This window comes from Eretmochelys imbricata, chromosome 17 (assembly GCF_965152235.1).
Source record: "Eretmochelys imbricata isolate rEreImb1 chromosome 17, rEreImb1.hap1, whole genome shotgun sequence".
Lineage (NCBI taxonomy): Eukaryota > Metazoa > Chordata > Testudines > Cheloniidae > Eretmochelys > Eretmochelys imbricata.
Window position 1 is genome coordinate 18,024,891 of NC_135588.1, and position 21,629 is coordinate 18,046,519.

The following is a 21,629-nucleotide window of genomic DNA, read 5'->3' on the forward strand; positions in this document are numbered from 1 at the left end:
AAGAGAAATATCCTATTTAAATTCATCCCATTTGTTACAGCATAGGCTGCGTTACAGCCTATCGCAACCACTAATTTATGTTCAATGCTAATATTACTGAGTGACAAATACTAACTCGGCTGTTCTGCAATTTCAGTTGGGTATAGCAAGCTTACTCTTTTTTCCTTTCCTAAACTGCTTGTCATATTGCTTTGAGCTGTCAAACGGCTGCTCTGTTTGCCATATAGGTGGCTGCATTTTGCTTCACTCACTACTGATAGATATATTCCATGCAAAAAACAACCCCCAAAAACCTACATGAAAAGACTATTAAGGTTTTAAAGTGAAGTATTCAAAAGTCAGCAAACAGCACAGCTAAGCTTTCATGTGCAACCTTATCTCTGGCCTTGTGCAGCATAGTCTTTAACATGCTATCATGTAATTTCAGAAGGGCCCTGGCTCATTCAGCATGTTGAGTGGATCATGCACAGTAAATGAGGCAAGGGTGTGACATTTTAAAAACCTATGGCAAGGCGAAGTGAGGAACGGTGCACAAGAAAAATGACTACTTGGCAATCAACGTTAAAATCAAAACTAATTTATTAAGTATATTTTTAAAATTCTGTTCTCGCTGTTAAATGAGTGCCCTCATCTTCTTCACTGTACACGGTCAAGGCTAGTCACTGCAGACCGAATTCTGGTTTCAGATTCATCAGTGTGAACTTGGAATAAATCCACGGACTTGAATGGATTTATTCTAGATTTACAACAGGTACAGTTGCAAATAGTATTTGGCCCCGAATGAGACATGGATCTCTCCCTACCTCTTTCAGTGTACGTTGTGTCCAGCCAGCCCACAGATTGAGGTGGCCTTCTGTGGCAATAATGGTATATGATCATACAGCTGCACTGAGAGGCAGAGTTGAGTGTTGTCTCTGCAGCCTTTACTTTGACACTTCCTGCGATTTGAATGCTTCACTTAGCAACCTTAATCTTCTTTTAACTTAGTTGTTTTGTGTGGAATTGTCTGCTTTTTTAAAAAAACAAGCAAGCAAGAAAGCAAACTCGAATTCATTATCTGTTAACACAAAAAAGCAGCCTAAAACAATCAAAAAATGCAAAGGGGTTTGTTCCACCTTACAATAGCCCACTGCGTGAGGCAGGGATTCTCTGCTGCACTGCCCTACCTCAACCACTGGTGCCACCTGTTTTGGCTCCTTGTTTTTTCCCCTCCCCATCCAGTTTATCACATGAATAATCAGGAAATGTTTCAAACCCCCCTTCCCCCCGCTTACTCTCTCCTTTCTCAAATGGCTGAACTGGGTTTGCTGCTTTTGTTTTTGTTTTTTAAAATCACCATTGGCCAGAAACCAGGGCTGGAAAATTTCAACCCAAAAGATGGAAAGTTTGGAAGCCTATAATCTGAAAAGGCCTTTAATTGCAGCTCTGAGTGTGCCTTAACTGTAACTAACACAACACCCTCCAGCAATAGGGGCTGGATTTTATTTTATTCCCGTTTTACACCAGGGTAAAGGAGTCCGCAGATGTCAAGCGTGATGTTGGTGTAAGTGAAAGGAGACTTAAGCCTCTAATATACAGGATAACTCTGAATCTGATAGCATGGTAGAAGGGTTTTACTGGCATGAGTTTGGGACTGCTGTAGGTCAGCCCCTCTGAATGCAATTTTTTGTGGCACTGTAACCAACGCAGTATCCCAAGGATAAGAGCAGGACTACACTGTACACAGAAAGGTGAGAAGTGGGCTGCTGGTGGGGTACAATCACATATGCATCTAATCACTGACAAGTACAAAGGAAGTTGTCATGATTGCATTACAGTTAAATGGCCTTTCGATTATTGAGGCTTTTTCTCAGTGTGGATAAAAGCACCTTGAAAAGGCTAAATCTTTATTAAAATCACATTCGTAACTCAGTGGCTACTAGACCTCACTCCTTTACTTCATTCCAGGACCCCATTTTAATATTTGTTTGAGGAGGCGCTACAAAAGCGATGGAGTCTCCTAGCCTTCCTCATTGGAGCAGACACACGGCTGCAGAGGGTATTGCTGGGATTAGTGCAGTAAAGCTGCTGCTGGTTGAAAGCATCCGTTCTTGCCACTAGAAATGTATTAACCGCAGTTACAGAAACAGCCGTCCCGTTCTTTACGGTAGCTCCCCTATTCTGAGTTCCACTGCAGAATGTGGCCCTTGGCTTGGTTCCAAACAATGACCGTTTTGTCAGAGGGCAAAACTCTGCTCTGTGATCCTACAACAGGTTGCAACCCTGATGCTCCTGTTTCCCTACACGTGAAACTCCATAACAACGCTTTGCTTTTTCCAAATTATTACTGTATCACCTACAATCCCCACTCCTGTACTAGGACCCCACTGTGCTGGATGCTGCACAAGCACAGAATAAAAAGATGGTCCCTGCCTGCAATGATTATTAAGCTAAGTAGTAAATTGATACATAGATCTAGCTTCTCAAGGGTGGCTAGTGATTTTGGGTGCCCAATTTAAGAGCTTACAGGGACCTGATTGTTCAGAGCGGGTGTTAAGCTCTTTCTAACACTGGACCCTGTAAATTATCTGAAGTTGGGCACTGACGACACTAGTCACTGCTGGAAAATTTTAGGTAAAATTGACCGCTGACTAGAGCGGGAGACTGGGTGTCAGAGCTGAGTTCCATTCCTGGCTCTGCAGCAGATTTACTGTGCTCTTTGGGCAAGTAAATTCTCTGCCTCAGTTTTCCCCGTCTGGAGAAAAGTGTTTCTCGTGACTTTTGCATGGCTTAATTTATTAACGTATGCAACCCACATCCACTCAGAGATGGTTTAGTCCACATATAGAGAGACTCAGCTTGCTACAGTCTTGGCGAGGAGAGCAGGCTTCTCTAGCTTGGCAGTAGAGGCTCATACTTTTAGATTCAAAAGTCAGGCAGGTTCAGTCCTTTCTGCTGATGGTCAACTCAGGGGTGCTGTATTTATCTCCATGGTTTATTAATCTTATAGCAATGCAAAGTGTTATAGTCATCACAGCAACTGGCAGGTCACAGAAGTGTCCCTTGCACTAGTTTGGGATCTGGCTACGTTTTGGGGCGTCTGCACTTTGTAAGCAGGGAGCATTATGACAAAGGTTCTTAATATTCATTTGAATTTACAATACATCCTTGCTGGAGATTCATAATTTTTCCCTCTTCGCTTGACTCATTGCAAGGATTGCACTCTAGGTCATGTCTTGTTTATGAACATGTGCTCAGCCTCCTCCTCTAATCAAGACCTTATGATACGTTGTAACTAGAGCCGGGTGAACTATGTGTAGCAAACAAAGTATTTGTCGAATGCAGCATTTTTCTGGTTGTAAATTGTCTAGGAGCAGATCTCTGTGTCAATAGACTTGTTTACGGTTCGCTGTTGAACTGTTTTGACGTGACTCTTTGACATGGGCTTCTAATATTCACAAACTAAAATTCCAGCTGGTCTGATTAGACGCATTGCTCACATGGTATATTTGTCAGCCCTGACTGGACCAGTGAGGGATTTGGCTAGCCCATGCAATGGGTGTCTGCTCCCTGGGCACTTCAGAAACCGGGGATGTGGGGTGGAGAAGGTGGATCTGGTACTCTGTGGCTTGACTGGCCATTCACCCTATGTGGGGGCATGGGTGGACACAGGTGCTGTAGATGCTGCTTGAGGCTTGGGAGGCACCATGGAACAACACTACTATACTCTACAACCTGGAAGGAGAATTCCTCCCTCCCTTGGTCCCTGAGGAATTCCACAATCTGCAGCTTGCGGTAGCATTTGGGCTTAATGGCAAATGTAACCCGTGTGTGTCCATCCTTCAGTGCCTGACCCACAGAGGGTTATGGGTCTCTGTTACAGCTTTTACCTACCAAGCCTGGATCCCTAACTCAAGCTATGGAGACTCCATGGTTTTAGCTCTGGAGGTCCCTGGTCCAATCCCTGGAATTGGATAGCCACCATTTTGGCCTACAACCATTGCATGTTGATGTGGTTTTAAAATAGATTGGAACAGTCAGGAAGCTCTCCCTGGCCTAAGTGAGGAAGAGGAGCTGTAGGGGAGCGCTGCTTACTCAAGCCAGGAAGAGGAGTTACTCTTTTGCTTTTAGCAGAAGAAAGAGCTGGGGGTCTACCTCCCCTTTCTGGCTATATGTAAAAGTGAGTGTGAATTCTACACAGATCAACACTCATGTTGCTCAATTTCTCTTTGGTAAGATGTGGCCCCACCTCTGTCTTGGACTGTTGTACCGTCTGATACAAACCGAACACTGTACTGAGTGCTCAACTAGGGTGGCAATGTTTTAAAAGAGGCTGATCATCCAGAATGGTAGAATAAATGGGATTTAAAGCCATTTGTCTTCCTTAATTCCACGCTGTTTAGGAGAACTGGATTGTACACATGGACTCGCTTTTTGACATGGAAACTAACCAGTAACTGATTTCACCAAACTTCTGAAAATATATTCAGGATTTGGCAAATCAATCTGGTGTCAAACTTAATTTCGCATTCGTCTCTATTGCAACAGCTTAAATTAATGTCATGGTCAAAATGAAATAGACGATGGATCTTGCCTAAGGTCTTGCTGCCTTTTATTTTGAACCTGAGACGCATGCCCTTAAAACTAACAAACACTTGGCTCCTGTATGTACCTGAGTGATGCATTTTCCCTTCATTTTGCATCTAGCCTTATTTATTGAGTAACAAGATTAGGTGACACTTATAAGCTCTCTAAAACTACACACGGAACAGATGCTGCATTTCTTTCAGCAGCAGCCATCTTTAGCCAGGGCTTGTATGGACCTCAGACTGAGGGCTAATTGGACTCTAATTGCTATGCTAAATGCTGCTGGGTAAGTCACTACATAAAAAGGTGAAAGATCACTTGTTCGTTAATCAGCACATGATAAAGTGGATGGAATCCGTCTGGAGAATGGAGATGGACTTTGTTTTCAGTGTTTAATTTTCTGACTCTGGTGCAACAGCCCAGAGCTTTCAGTAGACAATGCCACTAAATGTCTGTGATCTGGTGGGATAATTAGCTCCTTGAAGAGTGAGAGAGAGTGTGTGTGTGTGTGTGTGTGTGTGTGTGTGTGAATGCACAGTGGATGAGATATATGATTTGGCTGGTGCTATGAAAAACACCAGTGTATTAAGTGCTGGTTAGAAGGCAGCAGGGTTCTCTGTACCACTTGTATTTGATCAAAGGGCAACAATTACAATACTTCCTTACATATTTCAGTGGTACTTTGGAACACTTAAAGATCCTGGTGACATACAAGGTATTACCAGACTATTCTGCCAAAGCCTAGAAAAGGCACTGAATTACTGTGTGGTTAACGTTGTTTCTGATGGTGTTAGCAGTGGTGGGAACATTGTCCTATTTGGAAATCAGGCTTTCCAAATGATCGGGTCATCTCAAGTAGGTCACTGAGTGCTGAGCATCAAGATTCTTCACCCCAAGCCCTGACTACTCAATGTGGAGGAGGAAACCTCCGCTGCAAGACTTTGTTCGTGGTTTTGTGTAGCAAAATGCCCTTTAATGATGTTGCATGGGGACTAGAGGTTGCTATTTTGGCCAGCGTTGTCTTTGTCCACAGTAGGAACCTGTAAAAGGCTGCTCAGTATTTTACATTAACTGTGAGATCAACCCTTGTGTAATTTTTAAAGTAGATGTGATTATTCTCTCCTTGGGATTTCTATTCTTGGAGCTAGAGCTTTCAAAGCTGAAATATTTATAAATGGCTCTAACTAGTAGAAACTAGTGAGGTGCTGCTACTTATAAGGTCTAAATAAATGGGGAGCCCCAATGCAAATGACTGAATTTTGTTCATTGTGTCAGTTTGTTTACTTACCCATGAGCTTGGGGGAAACAATGATTTTACTTTTGTTTCTTTCACTATTGGAGTGTAGTTTCTATTATTCAGAGGTACTTCATGACTAGGTTTGTGTATGCTGTAGTGTATCTTGTAAATGGAATGACGTCAACCTCACAACAGAGCTCTGCAGTTTTAAACCTCTGCTAAGAAATGGGGGAGAGTCCAGTAGTTTTGTGACTTGCTGATAAGAAAAGCTCTGTGGCAGGACTCTCCAGTGTAACCTTTTCAAGAGGGTTGTGCTAAATGCAATAGCAAAGATTTTAAAATGGAGGCCTAAAGTTTGTTTCCTAGGTCCATATTTAGGCACTTAAATATGTGACCTGATTTTAGTGGGCTGTTTTATTTAAAAAAATATATTTCATAAAACAATGCAGTCCCCTTCCAGGCAAAGTTCCACCATTGAACATGATCTCCTCCATTGGCATCAACAGGAGCCATAAGCCTTGCATCAGAAGGCAGAACCTGAGTCAGTGCTACACATTAGCCCGTGGGGCTACTTGTGTGAGGAAAGAGGCTGCAGGAATAGACCCTGTATCCTTAATGACTATCTATTAAGGCCTACAAATGCAAACCATGTGTTGTAGAGTACCAGGTGCCAGATCCTGATCTGAGGGAGGATATCTTACCAGAAACTAATTAAATTCCATTTTAGGATGTTTATATTCAGAGGATTGTGTGCATAGGTAACCGATTAGCAATTCCTATTTTCAGAGGTTCAGGAGATTGCTTTGCTTAGTCTTATTAGTGCTTTATTGGAGGAGGTGTATTTATAGGTTGGAGAGCAAGTTATTTCTATTTATAATATCAAATACTGCACTGTACCATTTAAATCTATATAGCCTGATTCTGATCTCAGTTGCGCTTGTGTTAAGTCAGGAGTAACTCCACTGAAATCAATAGCTACCCTGGTATAAAACTGGTGTGAGATAGAATTGGGCTCCTTGCATTTAGTTCCAACAGTTCTAGATCATGGATTTATAAAGCAGGAACAAACAGCCAAGTTCAGAGGCAAAAGTTGACTGTGTTCTTTAGAAACAAAAGTATATTTTAAACAAATATTTAAATGGTGTTTTGCCCTCCAGTTCTCGCCCTGCAGCTTTTATCAGTGTCTCTCTAGAAAATCTTCCCTTGAAATGAAAAGGGAAAATTTATATAAAGGAACAAACCAGTCCTGTGAATGTCCTGGAAATATGAAGACGGGAGACTAGTCTGCAAGTGAGTATCCAACTGTGCAAAAATGTTTAGGCTCAGGTTTTTCTTTTTTTAAATGGAGAGCTATCGGGTTTGCAAAAATGACATACTTGGTTGTAACTGTGCACGATTTCCATACTGCATGGATATCCAATGCCAAATTCCAGTCAGTCAACTTCAGCAAAGTTGAATTCCATGGATATTTTTGTGCTTTCTCTCCTTCCCCCTGCCCCCAAAGTGAATGCCGGAAACCACTGTCCCCTCATTGATTACAGCTCTCCCACATTACTGCAAAGTACTGGAATGCTTATAACAATAAGTCTTCAGGAAGAGGACTCTCGAAGTGAAAGCCACTGTCCGCTTTTGAGAACTTAAAGCCATGGAATAGCCCCCATCACTTTGATGATGGACTTTTGATGATGGACCTGGCTCCAGCAGACAATTGATAGGCTTTGATTCAGTCATAACATGTCACTGGCAAGATAAGGGGAATCAGAAATCCTACAGATAAATAACAGGACCCTTCTGCCAGACAATACCATCCCCCCTCATGTCCTATATCTAATACTTCTCCCCCCCCCCCAAAAAAAAAAAATTAAGGTTGCCTGTGCAACCTTAATTCTGCCTTTTGTGTATGCATTATGATACAGTCTTTTTAATTACATGATCACATACTATTTTTTTTCTGCACGCAGAACCCCTGCCTCATTCACTGCACAGAAGGGACAGCGCTTTGACAACCTCACTTCTGGCATTTCTTAACTTTTGAGAGTTTGACTTTTGCAACCTTAAGGTTCTTTAACATATTTGTGTGTGTAATTTTCTAGGGCTTTTAAAAAAGCAAACTGAAAATAGAAATGCCAACAAGTGGCATCATATTGACACCCACGTGGCTTATTAGCAGGGTCTAACCCTTCAGATGCACCACACAGACCTCTGGCACTTGAGCTAACACTGCACATGATAGCAGTAATAGGTTGGCATCCTCTATGTGGACCAGCACTGAAAGGGGATGAGACACTTTGCCAGTGGGTTTCACAGATACTTGCTGACATCAGAGGAATGGTGAGACTTGGGAATCTTGGGTTCCATTCCAGGCTCTGGATGGGAGTGTGCTTCAGTGGGCAAAGTTCCAATCCTGTCTCTTTCTCACCCCTTGCTCTTTATCCCAGTCCCATTCATTTCACTTAGCTCTAGTCTCTGCTCCTTTCCTCTAGTCTCTGCTCCCAGGCTTCTCATCCCAGTCCCAGTGTCCTTGCCTAGCCAATCCCAGTTTCTCCCATCTCCACAACCCAGCTCCTCATCAGATCTGTCTGCCCTCCATCTCATTTCCCCAGCTCCACTAGGTTCCAGTCCCAGGCTTTCCTCTGGTTTATCCTCAAATCTGTCTCCCCCACCTTTGTTTTCCATCCTGGCTCCCAGTCTCCTCCCCTAGGTCTGGCTCTTGTCTCTTGGGCAGTCTGTTCAAGCAGTGTTGTCCTCCATGATGCTTTGACCCAATAGACTGGGCATTGAGAGCACAGGAGAGGCAAGCTCCCTGCTCTAAGTTCTGGTGCCCAGACCTGGATGCAGTATGGCCTGGTGCAGCTGGGAGATTGAAATTGCAGGGAAAGTCCTGCTCATCCCCCTGCAGCCCTGAGCTCAAACATGCTATGTGCAGGTGGAATCTTCAGAAAACTGCTGCAAAGCTAAGCATGTCTGTGCTGAGCATGTGCAAACTTCTTGGGGAAAAGCTGCTTTGACCAAATTTGGACAGACTTTCAGAGGGAAGGCTCAAGCTATAGCTCTGAAACTAAAGCCACCCACCTGCCGAAGTTCAGGTCCCAACCTCAATGTATGGGGTGCTAGAGCTTCTCAACGAAAAAGTTGCCAGAATCTGTTAACATGGGCAATACAGTGTGTTTGTCCTTGGTCTTGTTTCTGTAACCGTTCCCTGAACTGTTTTGGCTGAAATTGTCTAAAAAGAGTTCAGCCTGAGGGAGAGAGACATCCAGCATGGGAAAATTTCAGCCCAAATGGTTAGCTTGGCAATGGTACAAGCAGGGAGGTGTAAGGCAACCATAATAATAAATGTGACCAGCTCTGCCTATAGATTGAGGCTTCCTGTGTCTACGTCTGAGCTACTTATGTGCTACTCTTGCTTATTATAACATCCAGAGCCTATTGAACCAAGGATAAGCTGTCTTCTGCCTTTACGATAGAGTAGTTCCATTTTATCTATAGAATGGACTCCTACTTACACTCCCTCTGCCTCTCTGATTTGTTTTCAGAGGGTTCGTTCTGTGTTCCTTCGTGTCTGGCACATGGGGCTTGTGCTATGGAGATCATTCTATATGCAGGTCACATGGAGCAGGAGCAGCTGCAGAATAAAGCTATTGTGGACACTGTTACCAGATCCTGGCCCACTTTTCGTTTAACTAGTTAAGCTGCAGAAGGAATTTAGAACCTGATCGATCAAAACCTGTATCAAATACTCAATTCACACCATTTTTAAACAAAATCATAAATTTCTCTCTTCTGTATAGAAACACAGCAGTAACTTCTGTCCTCCAAGCGATACCTTCTGGTGGGATGAAGGAAGTCTGTACAGCTGTAGCTCACAAAAGCTTATGCTCAAATAAATTGGTTAGTCTCTCAGGTGCCACAAGTCCTCCTGTTCTTTTTGTGAATAAAGACTAACACGGCTGCTACTCTGAAACCTGTACAGCTGTAGATGCCAAAGTCCAAACTTTGCTGGTGGTGGTTAATACCAAAATTTATGATTAAGGGAGATTAGATCCATTATTCTTAACATGGTTCTTATTCCCCTGGGGCTCAGTTCTAGCCTCACTGCGAAAGATTGTGCTGTTTCTAGGCTCTTGATTACTATAATAGAGGTTTTTTTCCTCAACTGGGTAATTTCAATTATTTCAGGGGAGTAAGGTGCAACTTTGTGTCGTTTCTTAGGAATGTTAATGAGGCCAACCCTGGGAGTAATGGCATAGGAAAGTCAGCTGCCACATTACAAACCCAGCAAATCACCGTTCAGTACACTTGGCCTCAGTAGCAGCTGAAGAGTACAGTCAGTGTGGAGACGGAGTTAATTTTCATGGCTAAAGTAGAGGATTCCTCCTGGAGCAATGCCAATTCTGATAACACACCAGGCATGGTGTCAGGCCGGGGTGGGGTGGGGCGCGGAAGAGACAGAGAGAGAGAGAGAGAGAGAGAGAGAATATATATATCTCCTCACTCCTTTACTCTCCAGATGGCTCCATTCCTTTACCTGGATAAATAATGCTGCACCTCTTCCAAAGGTTTCCTACAGCTCTCGAAGTGCCTGGGCAGCGATTGGCTGCTCTGAAGATCTTCTGCCACTTTTCCTTCCTCCAGGGCTAATATCCATGATGGTTAACAGCCTTTTTCTAGGCCTAACCTCTTTTCTTCTGGGCATAAATAATAGCTAGTCTCTCCCTTGATCAGTTTTGACCTCCCTTGCCCACCGCAAATGCTAATGCCTAAAGATTAGTTTTTCCACCTTTACCTTCTGTAAAACAGTTTCATGGTTCTGGTACCCCCAAGGACGGAACTGGTTATTTTGCCTTTCTGGATTTCCAGTGCACCCATCACAGTAGTTTCTAGGCATAGAGTTATGTGAGCTTGGTATGTCATTACGAACAGGACAGCATGTTGCAAGCCTTTACGAAGGTTAGGAAGTATAAACTAGCGGGTCGGCCGCTGGGACTGGGGCGATCTGGGTTCAGTGCCTTGGCTCAGCCATGTACTTCCTGTGTGACCTTGGGCAAATCCCCTAATTTACTCAGTGCCTCATCTGTAAAAATGGTGATCCTGTCTCCTTCCTCGCAGGAGTGAAGATACAATCCATTCATGAGGTGAGGTGCTGGGATGTTGATAAGAATGTGTTTAGTGTTTCATAAAGTGTGTGTGGGAGGCTGCATGTATAGTTCTCACTCAACTATACCCAATGCTCTAAAGCGAGAGCAAGCATTTGCATTGTAACCCTCTGTGACTATGTAACTCATGAAACAGGGAAAAAGCCTTGTGGAATGCAAATGATGGCCTCTAACAGGATTTAACATCTTTATTAAATGCAAACGAGCCATTGTGCAAGATCAAGGATCAAAGCCTTTAAATGGTTTTCTCCCCTGACTCCATGAAGGAGGGACCTGCGTGGAAACTTGCTATCAGCTTGCTTTCTGAGGGAAGAAGATATAAAAATGCCTCACAAGGAAAAACGATCATCTCTTTGCTGTTTGAACTCTGAGCCAGAGCTCTAAACTAAAGCGAGACATCCTCTAGGGATATCCCTGGGTTTGCCCTCAAAGACATTTTGAATTGACAGGTCTTTACAACTCTGTTGCTTTTAGGATTTAGATTGAAGCTCATTTATGTTATATCCTTGCTTGCTTTAACCTGTAAATAACTGACTGCTTTTTCTTAGTTAATAAGCCTTTTAATTAGTTTATTGCAGAATTGGCTACAGGTATTGTCTTTGTGACATCTAAGATAAAAATTGATCTGGGGTAAGTGACTGGTCTCTTGGGACTGGGAACAACCTGAATATTTTATCAGGTTTCGGAGTAGCAGCCATGTTAGTCTGTATCCGCAAAAAGAAAAGGAGGACTTGTGGCACCTTAGAAATTAACCAATTTATTTGAGCATAAGCTTTTGTGAGCTACAGCTCACTTCATCGGATCACATGCATCCGATGAAGTGAACTATAGCTCACAAAAGCTTATGCTCAAATCTGAATATTTTGTGTGTATGAGTGCCCATTTATTGCTAAGTCCAGCTTGCCTGGGTATCAGGATAGACTGGAGCCTGAGGGGACTGACTCCATGGCAAGATTGTTACAGTGCTTCAGAAGTTCACATTTGTTACTGGGTTGGTGAAGTCTAATTATAGAACACACCACGAATTTGGGGTGTCTGCCCTGTTTTTTGATGGTCTGCCTTGAGGCAGGCATTCATAGTCGCAAGCCACCCCAGATAGCATGACAGTGGTGATAAGGGCCAGGTACATATCTACATGCTAGAGATGGACCTAAACAACCCCCCAGATCTGAGCATCCCTGAGCTTTGGACAAATTGGCACCCAGTTCTGAACTTTCCTTGAAATTGCTGAACTGTAACCCTGGATCTAGACACCTCTCAACTTTTGAGGGGGAGAGTTCTGCTCTGTCTTGGAAAATGTTTTAAAGAGGGAATCAAGCTCATCTCTATTCAGCTTGGAACCGTTCTTGCCAGCAGAGCACGTTGGACTCTGTTCAGTCAGGTGACAGCATTAAAGACTGCAATTCAGTCATAGACACCTCAGGTAACTAGTTAATGATGGAGGGTCAGATGAACGGGTATGTCTGTGAATAAGAGGGGAATAGCGTGTGGCTATGTAGGATCAGGCTATGTGTGAAAAGAAATCCTAGGTGCTTGGCAGCCTTCAGATCTGAGATTTCTTGGCATGCACAGGAGCAGTTTCTGCTGCTAGTCTCGGGGATATATAAATAACTGACTCCTTCCAACTGTAGGCTTCGCAGTGCAATGTATGGATTGCTGTTCTGGCAAGGCAAGTAGGACGCTGTGCTATTTACAAAGAGAATAGGGCATGGTTTACTTTCATTGAGTCAATCAGCATCTTTTTCCCACTAAAAGTCAGCGACCTTTGATTTTTATTGGAATTCCTTTCCAGTATTGCAGGGAAATTAATAGCGTCAGTGAAAAATGTTATGAGGAAACTCAGGAAAATCTCTCTACTTCTCAAAACACTCCTACTGTTTTCTGCACCCTAAATGTTGATCTATGCTAAGTATAACATACAATCTGTTATCCTTATGAAAACAAAAAGATAATTCAGTGCAGTTGTTTACACAGCTAAAAGCTATAGGGCAAACTACAAGCAACAGAAATGCCAACTTTATAGCAGAGTCTCAGTGGGGTGCAATCAACTTTTGTCCAAACTCGTGAGACAGGTGTCGGTAAAAACCATCCTTCTAGAACAGATACAATTCCAAGATCGTCTGCTGCTTTTCTCTGTCTCAGCCCAGTTCAGTCTAGCTGATCACTAGTGCCCGGCTTCTTGTACTGTATGTGCTGCTTGTGGGTGGGTGGCACAGAAGTCATGTCCTCATCTCCTTTCAGTTGGCTCTGCACCAAGATAAACGGCCTAGCTTCAAGAACTGTTTGAAAGTGTGGTGCATTGGACTAGTGTGAACTTGTTACTCTGTTTAAGGGTATTATCCAGTTGTCACTGGGGCTTGTCTACATTATCCAGTTTGCTGAGTACATGAGACAAGGTCCTGAGAACTGCGTACTGTAGACTTTTTTTTTTAAAGGGACATGGTACTATTTCAGTTTTCAATTATGAAATTGAACCATGGTCCCCCAGCGAAAAGGGGGACAAAGTAAGAATGTAACTGCTTTCATTTCCAAGCTGTAGCCTTTTGACTAAAACCGGAGGCTGGATTAAGCTCAGAGGCTGTTGAGCTCATACTGTTTCATAGACTAAACCAATCTAGATTTGCTGCTGTGAACAGGACTTCTTGTTTGCTTTAGCCATACAGCCTTTAGTTGTGCTTTTAAAATGGAAAAAGTTAAGTATTTGCAAATATTTATTCTAGGGCAGTGGGTTTAGAAAACTGTATATTTGCAAACCTCTGTGCTCTTTTTTGTATTGTTCATTTGTCTCTCTCCTATCTGTCTTCACTTCCTTGCCCCCAGTGAAATAGCTTTTTGGTTACTCCAAGCCAACACAATTAAACTAGCCGTTAATTTGCTGTTGAGAGCTGGGTATATGGCCTCTTTTGGAGGTTAGAATGTTTTAGACAGCTGCACTTGTGTTACCTCTGATTTCCCCTCCCTCTCTTGTCCCTTCTGTTCTCTCTTATTGCAGGATTGCCAGCTGTGCAGAAATTTTAGGAAGAAATATGACCCTAGAGACTCTTGCCTGAGGTTTTTCATCCAAATGGGGGTTCTAAAGAGATGGCTTTCCCAACTTGCTCTATGCCAAGGTCAAAAGCTTGCCCCCTTCCTGGTGTCTGGCTTTATTAATACAGAAATTGACAATAATGAAATGCAGCTCAAGTCTTCTGTCCAGGGTTGGCTGCTCTTTGAGTTCCTCCCTCAGGACTGCTCAGCCCACACCCTAGATAGTCAGTCAGCCTCTCTGTCATCTCCCTTATGTCCAGGTGGGGTAATGAGTCATCTGACTCAGAGAGACAGCAGAATCCAATTAACCCTTTCTGAGCATCTGCTAACAGGGTGGGTTAGAACACTTCAATTTCCCTGGACATTCAGTAACAGATTTAAAAGTAGCCATCCTTCAACAAAAACCCCTTCAAAAAGAACCTGTAGAGCTACAATTCATTTGCAAACTTGACAGCATTAATTTGGGCTTGAATAGGGACTAGGAGTGGCTGGCTCACTACAAAAGCAATTTTCCCTCTCTTGGTATTGACACCCCCTCATCAATTATTGTAGTGGACCACATCCACCCTGACTGAATTGGCCTTGTCTACACTGGTTCTCCACTTCTCTTCATGTGCCAATATATTTATACCTGCATCTGTAATTTTCACTTCATGCATCTGAAGAAGTGGGTTTTTTTGCCACAAAAGTTTATGCTGAAATAAATCTGTTAGTCTTTAAGGTGCTCCTGGTTGTTTTTGTAAATCTCCAAGGATGTCTAATGGTGTCTACATGTTGTTTCTCAATCCTAGCTGACAACATTACTCTATAGCCCCAAGCCTGAGTTTTCTAAATCAGTGGCTCACGAACTACGGTCTGCAGTTCCCCAATGGTCCACGGAAGCCTTCCTGGTGGTCTGCAGAATAGAACATTTTTTCAAGAATTAAATTGCGGTGGGTGGAGAGTGTGTTTCTCATGAAGTGGCCTGCAGAATGGAAAAGCTGGAGAGCCACTTCTCTAAACTATTCAGTGGAGTGTAAATTCTGTAAGGCATTTGCTAAACATATCAATGATGGACACATTTAAGATCTAGCAGCTCCAACCTTAAAGGAGCTGTAATTTGGGTCATTACATTTACTTGGCTTGAGTCTCCTCCTTGCATAAGCAATAATACGTTCTGTGTCATCCTGGACCTGTGCCTGTTATACTCCTAAACCTTTCTTTCTAGCATCTGTCCATAATGCAAAGGGTCATTTATAGTCTGTGTAAGCAAAGATGGGGTCTTTCATCAGTTTTAGTCTGAGGCACTGCAGTGCCTGCTCGCACTCTGGGGACTGTTCCTACTGAGATTTTATGGCTTTGAAATGAGAAATCTCTGTGTCTGTGTCCCCTTTAGGTCTTAAAGTCATTGCACTCTTATAGCACATGGCCCCTAAATTCTAGCTGTTATAATTCTGGTAGGCCCGACAGTGAGCTAGATAGGTTCTTGTTTTATTGCGACCCTCTTCTAGCCCACGGTAGAATGCCCAGGGATAAATATTTTCTTTCTCTTTAACTGATACATGTGAGCCCACATAGATCAACTTGCTTAATGGGAAAATAATTCTTAATAGAAAAGCTTTTCCAGGCCACAATCCATTGTGTAGTAAGTCATGGCAATTGGAATAGGATCACTTGCATTAAAAGCACAGACCTTTACCACTGGAGCTCAAGGACTCAGCCGATCAGCTGTAAGCAGTGTCAGGCTACTCTCTCTTTATGTGGTGTGGTCACTAAAGGGGACAAACACCCTTGCCCACATTTTCATGGGCACCAGTGACAATCCAAATTCCCATTGACCTGGGTAGATGCCAAGCCAGAAAATGTCCCCCGAAAGTGCGTGCACACACAATTTTCTCTCGTGTGTGTGGGAAACACTCTCATTGCAGCTGGTTTTGACTAATGCGCTGAATACAGATTAGGGCTCCGCACTGTATTCTTAAAGACACAGTGCATAAAAACAGCTTTACTTCACAATATGCATCTAGTAGCTTTTGATGGTGGCAATCCACCCATTGCCACCTCACTGTGCTAAGTATTTTGGTTCCTAAAGTAAGGAGATGGTATTCATTAAAGGCACCCAAGATGCAGTGTTTGGCTACTCTACAGCCAGATCCAAAGGCAGAAAGCAATATTGGTTGGTCTTTAATCTCTTTTTAAATGACAGATGCAAATGGCTGCTGTTGCTTTTCGCACCAAGGAGCCCTACTACCTCATTCTCTAGCATGTTGTGCATCCGTTTCCAGAGCCTGCATTTTTGTCCACCCATGTTGTGCCCTCTAGAATATCAAGATCCCATGATATCATCTGATGGATTGGATTTCAGTCTCTGTGAAAACAACAGGAGTACTTGTGGCACCTTAGAGACTAACAAATTTATTTGAGCATAAGTTTTCGTGGGCTACAGCTCACTTCATCAGATGCATAGAATGGAACATATAGTAAGAAGATATATATATACACACACACACATACAGAGAAGGTGGAAGTTGCCATACAAACTGTAAGAGGCTAATTAAGATGAGCTATTATCAGCAGGAGAAAAACACTTTTGTAGTGATAATCAAGATGGCCCATTTAGACAGTTGACAAGAAGGTGTGAGGATACTTTAACATGGGGAAATAGATTCAATATGTGTAATGACCCAGCCACTCTCAGTCTCTCTATTCAAGCCTAAGTTAATGGTATCTAGTTCAGCAGTTTCTCGTTTGGAGTCTGTTTTTGAAGCTTTTCTGTTGCAAGATTGCCGCCCTTAAATCTGTTACTGAATGGCCAGAGAGGTTGAAGTGTTATGATTCCTGATGTCAGATTTGTGTCCATTTAGTCTCTGTGAAGTCCATGAGCTTGTCTGGTGTGCTACAGAGAAACACTTTGTCTAGGCAAGTGAAAAAGAGACACAAAGGGAGTTGGATTTGTTTCTCCCAGAGTGAAACTGGAGTAAGTCCACTGAGGTCAGAGTTATAGTAGCCTAAAAGCAGTGGGGAGAATCAAACTCACTGTATTTTCCATTAAACACCTCTGCAGCATAACAGAAGCATTTTTCCCTTCCAGTCTGTTATCCCATGCCCATTGAAATCAATAGAAGAAAGTTCAGAGGGAGCAGGCTGGGGGGCACATGTCTGCAGTTTATAAGGGATATTGCCTATAATGGGGAGTAGTCAATTCAATGAACCTTTATTGGAAGGGCAAACTAGAAAAGTGTGTTCTCAAAGTGTAAAGAGAAGCCCTGAGCTATGGGAGGTATGTGATCTGCCCAGGATAAGGCTACATAGTGTGTGTTGGTTTGTTCCCTTGTGTCCGTTTGTCAGCAGTGTCCATTCTTGATCTGTTGCACGTTGCTGCGTAGTGCAATGTCTCCTTTCTCCCAGGGCTAGGAGTGCCCTAGAACAGAACCCACTCCTACAGTCCTTAAGCAAATCCTCCCATTAAGGCTGAGAGCTGAAATGGCACTAACCACAATATAATGTGTATTTTCTAGTCCAATCTGAAACCAACTCCTTTCTCCAGTCCTCTCCCCTCCCCATCTTTGTTACATTCTCCCTCTCTTTCTCCTTAATCTTAACTCATGGAAGCTGTTTACAGCCCATTAAAGGATCAAATATCTTCAGAGGATGATTTGAGCTTTCATTAACATTTTTCCATCTTGCAGCTCAATTCCCTATATAGGAAACCCTGACTTAAAGCATGATTCAGAGGGTAGCAATGACATTTGGATATTACGGAGTTTGGATCCAGAGCCCAGATACTAGTATTATGTATTTGTAGAAAGCAGGATGTCTATTATCCCCAGACGTTCACTGGAATTCATTTGGAACATCATCTTTGCAAGCTACATGCTTTGTATCTTTAAACATTACAACCCAATGTGGTCAAAGCTGAGTTGCTCCTATAAATGAGATATGGCATATGAATAAATGACACAGCACTGATAATCTTGCTTGTTTTATGACCATGAAAATCTTCATCCTGTGATGTGGGATTGTACTGAATATGGCAATGCAAACCAATATTAGCTCTTCATTTAAATCTTTGACATAGTTTCCTACTTAGCTTCTCTTGATTCCTTTTTCCAAGGTTGCCTGGCAAGAATCCCCCAAAGTGACAGCTGGAGCGGTGAAACCACACTCTAGGCCTTTCCCACAGTGGAGTCCTGCAGTGTCAACTGTTTTCCAATGTCTAGAGAGAGGGCCCGGTGGCATGAGGTCACATTAATACCCATCTGAGTCAAACCGTAAAAATAGGCCTGAAAAATACTGTAGAATACTAATAAACCTCTGAGAGAAATGGCTCTCCAATTCCCCTGCATCACTTACAAGCCTGGAACATACTTGGGCTGTGACCATAACATGTTGTAATGGGTTGGACCCCTTAAGCTGCCACCTGATGTACTGGAATATCACTAAGCCCACCAGTTCTGCCAGCCAGGGCACCCTTTTTACCTGTCTTGCTGAGCCAGGCTATTAAGGCTCCTCCAGCACACACAGGCAAGGCCACTCCCAACTACAGAAGGACGCAGATACTGAGATCAGCTCTGGGAAGCCTCTGCTTAAAGGGACTCTGCACTCTAAGGGAGGTGGACAGCTGAGTTCTGGGAAGCCACTGCCCCAGAACTCAGCTGTCCACCTCCCTTAGAGTGCAGACCCAAAGGTATGTTACGAAATCTGCCTCCTCCCTCCACATTGAGGGAAGGTATGCACGGCCTCTTACAACCCCCCAATTATGCAAACAGAACAAAGCAGATTACTAAGCAAATAAAACAAAACACACATACTAAGCTTCAGAGTGGTAGCCGTGTTAGTCTGTGTCAGCAAAAAGAACGAGGAGGACTTGTGGCACCTTTGAGACTAACAAATTTATTTGAGCATAAGCTTTCATGGGCTAAAACTCACTTCATTAGATGCGTGCAGTGGAAAATACAGTAGGAAGATATATATACACACACACAGACAACATGAAAAAATGGGGTTGCCATACACACTATAATGAGAGTGATCAGTTAAGGTAAGCTATTATCACCAGGAGAAAAAAACCCTTTTGTAGTGATGATCAGGATGGCCCATTTCCAACCGTTGACAAGAAGGTGAGAGTAACAGGGGCGGGGCGGGGGGGAATATTACTTTGTGTAATGACGCATCCATTTCAGGCTTTATTCAAGCCTAATTTAATGGTGTCCAGTTTGCAAATTAAGCTTGTTTTACCAAAGAAATTGGTTACAAATAGTAATTTCTCATGCTAAATATTGTCACAGGTAGATTACTGAAAATCTTGAAAGGCAGCTGCATTGGCCTGCAGCTGGAAATTTCAGGTATTTCCACTCTCAGACTGGACGCCTTCCCAGCCTGGGTTCAACTCTTCTCGCCTCAGTTCAGTTCTTGCTTCCAGATGTTTTTCAGTGTCTCTTTGGGTGGGGAGGCAGAGGAGAACCACGATTATGTCACTCCCCTGCCTTCTTGTGTACGTGGGGAACCCTTTGTCTCCCAGTGGAAGAACACTGGCATTCCAGGGGGTGGGTCCAGTACCACGTGACTCAGACCCATGTCTCTGCAGGGCTATGGGAGCCATTGCTCGTAGGCTGTCTGGAGCAACCACAGGAAGACTCTTTCACAGTCCATTGTTTTTGCTAATGGCCCATTAGCAAAGTCTGGCTTTTCCATTGTTGTACCTGAAGAGGTGGTTGGGGGTGACACCCAAAGTAACACATTTGAAATACAAATACATAGTCAATATTCCTAACTTAAGATACAGAAATGATACAGGCATACAAACTGGATAATCGCATTCAGTAAATCCTAATCTTTCCAATGATCTCTCACATGAGCCGTCTTGCATAAAGTATATCTGTTATGTCATATTCATATCCTAAGCATATTTTTCATAAAGAATATGGAGTGAAATGTCACAGTGGGCTCCCTTGAGGTGTGGGGAGGGTGACCAGATAGCAAATGTGAAAAATCGGGACAGGGATAGGGTGGGGGGAATAGGTGCCTATATAAGACACAGCCCCGAATATCAGGACTGTCCCTATAAAATCGGGATATCTGGTCACCCTAAGACAGGGTGGCATGCTAGTCCAGAGTCAATGGGAGCAATGTTGGCAAGAAAAGCTATGTGGGTTTTGGATCACTGCTGTTAATGAGCTCCTATGGCTGCAGGTGAAGCAATGATAGCTATTCGAAAGCCACTCCCTTCCTTCCCTGTTCCCGCAGCAGCTGCCAGCCCTGTTTGTAGCTGTGGGGTCAGTTGACTGATCCTCTGCTCTGATGCCGCAGCACTTGACGTAGCTGTTTGGATGCATTCATCCCAACTCTGTGGAGCTACAGGTGTGAGTCTCCCCCTCTCTTTGAAGATCATGGAGCCTCCTGGGGAGATGGGAGGAGGATCAAGAAAAGGAAATAAATTAGAAAGCAGAGAAGGGGAAAAGAACAGAGGCTGAAAAGGACAAAGGCAAGGCAGGCGAGAGAGAGTGGACACAGGATGGGAACAGGGAAGACTAGGTTGCGGAAGGGGTGCACCTACCTGCACACGGGTAGGGCAATTCAAGCAAACAGGGTTGGGCGCCCTTGTCGTACCTACAGAATAAAGGATTGGCCACGCTGGGGTGTCTTCACTCTGGTGTAGCTGTACAGGTGCGGATCCTGCAGTAGGGTTTGAAACCTGGATAAGCCATACTGGAAGAAGTCTCGCTTGACATCAGTGGAGCACACCTACTTTAAGTGTTTGCATCAGTACAACTATGTTGGTGTAGTGAGCACACTGCAACCCCCGCAGGGTAAAACATCTGAAGGCACCATCATTCTCGTTCCTCAAAAGCTGATGGCCATGAACCAGAGGTTTTTGAAGGGCACCTGCTACCTTAAATACTGAGGCCCAGGATTCTTTTGTGGGCATTGTGCCAGCAAAGCTCCCTCCTGTATTTCGAGCATGAAAGTTACCTTTGGGCTCAATTCAGAGGCCTCTCGCTGCTCTCCCTGATTTTTGCACCCCAGTCAGGTAGGAATGCCAGGGCTTGTGTGCTACCTCTGTTCCGATACAAGAACGAAAATGTGGGCACAAGTTTGGCGAATGTAGATTGTGCTCGCAAAAGAGAGGCGGCCTGGCTGGATCTAAATGCCCCTTAAAGGAGGAGGAGGGAAAAAAAAAATCTCACTGAGTGGGGAACATGTGAATAACAGTTATATTCACTAAGATTAAAAGCAATTATCCAGAGGACAGGAAGGATGCTGCTTTTGTCAAACCACTAGACTGGGACTTGGGAGCCCTGGTTTCAATTCCTGGCTATGCCACAGGCTTCCTGTATGACTTAATCTCTCTGTGCCTCAGATTCCCATCTTTAAAGTAGTATGCTACCTTTTTGTCTTGCCTCTTTAGGTTGTAAACTCTTTGGGGTCTGCAACAGTGTCTGTACGGCACCTTGCAGAAAGTTATGAATAATAAACCCACAATTATCTGAAAATTGTAAACACCCAAAGTGCAAGGAATTGTTCAGAGTGGAAGGGAGTCGGGGAATAATGCCAGAAGTAATGGGATGAAATTAAGGCAAGTAAAATTTACGCTGAATCTTTGGGAGACTATTGGAAAGACCTCCCCTGAGTCTCATCACTTACAGTGCCTGAAAGGAGACCAG

At 43.5% G+C, this 21,629-nt stretch overlaps 1 protein-coding gene across 1 annotated transcript in view; it reads left to right on the top strand.

Annotated features, from left to right (window-relative positions):
- COL26A1 (collagen type XXVI alpha 1 chain) overlaps positions 1 to 21,629 on the top strand; it is a 213,743-nt gene that overhangs the window by 12,091 nt on the left and 180,023 nt on the right. The gene's annotated exons all lie outside the window — the stretch shown is intronic.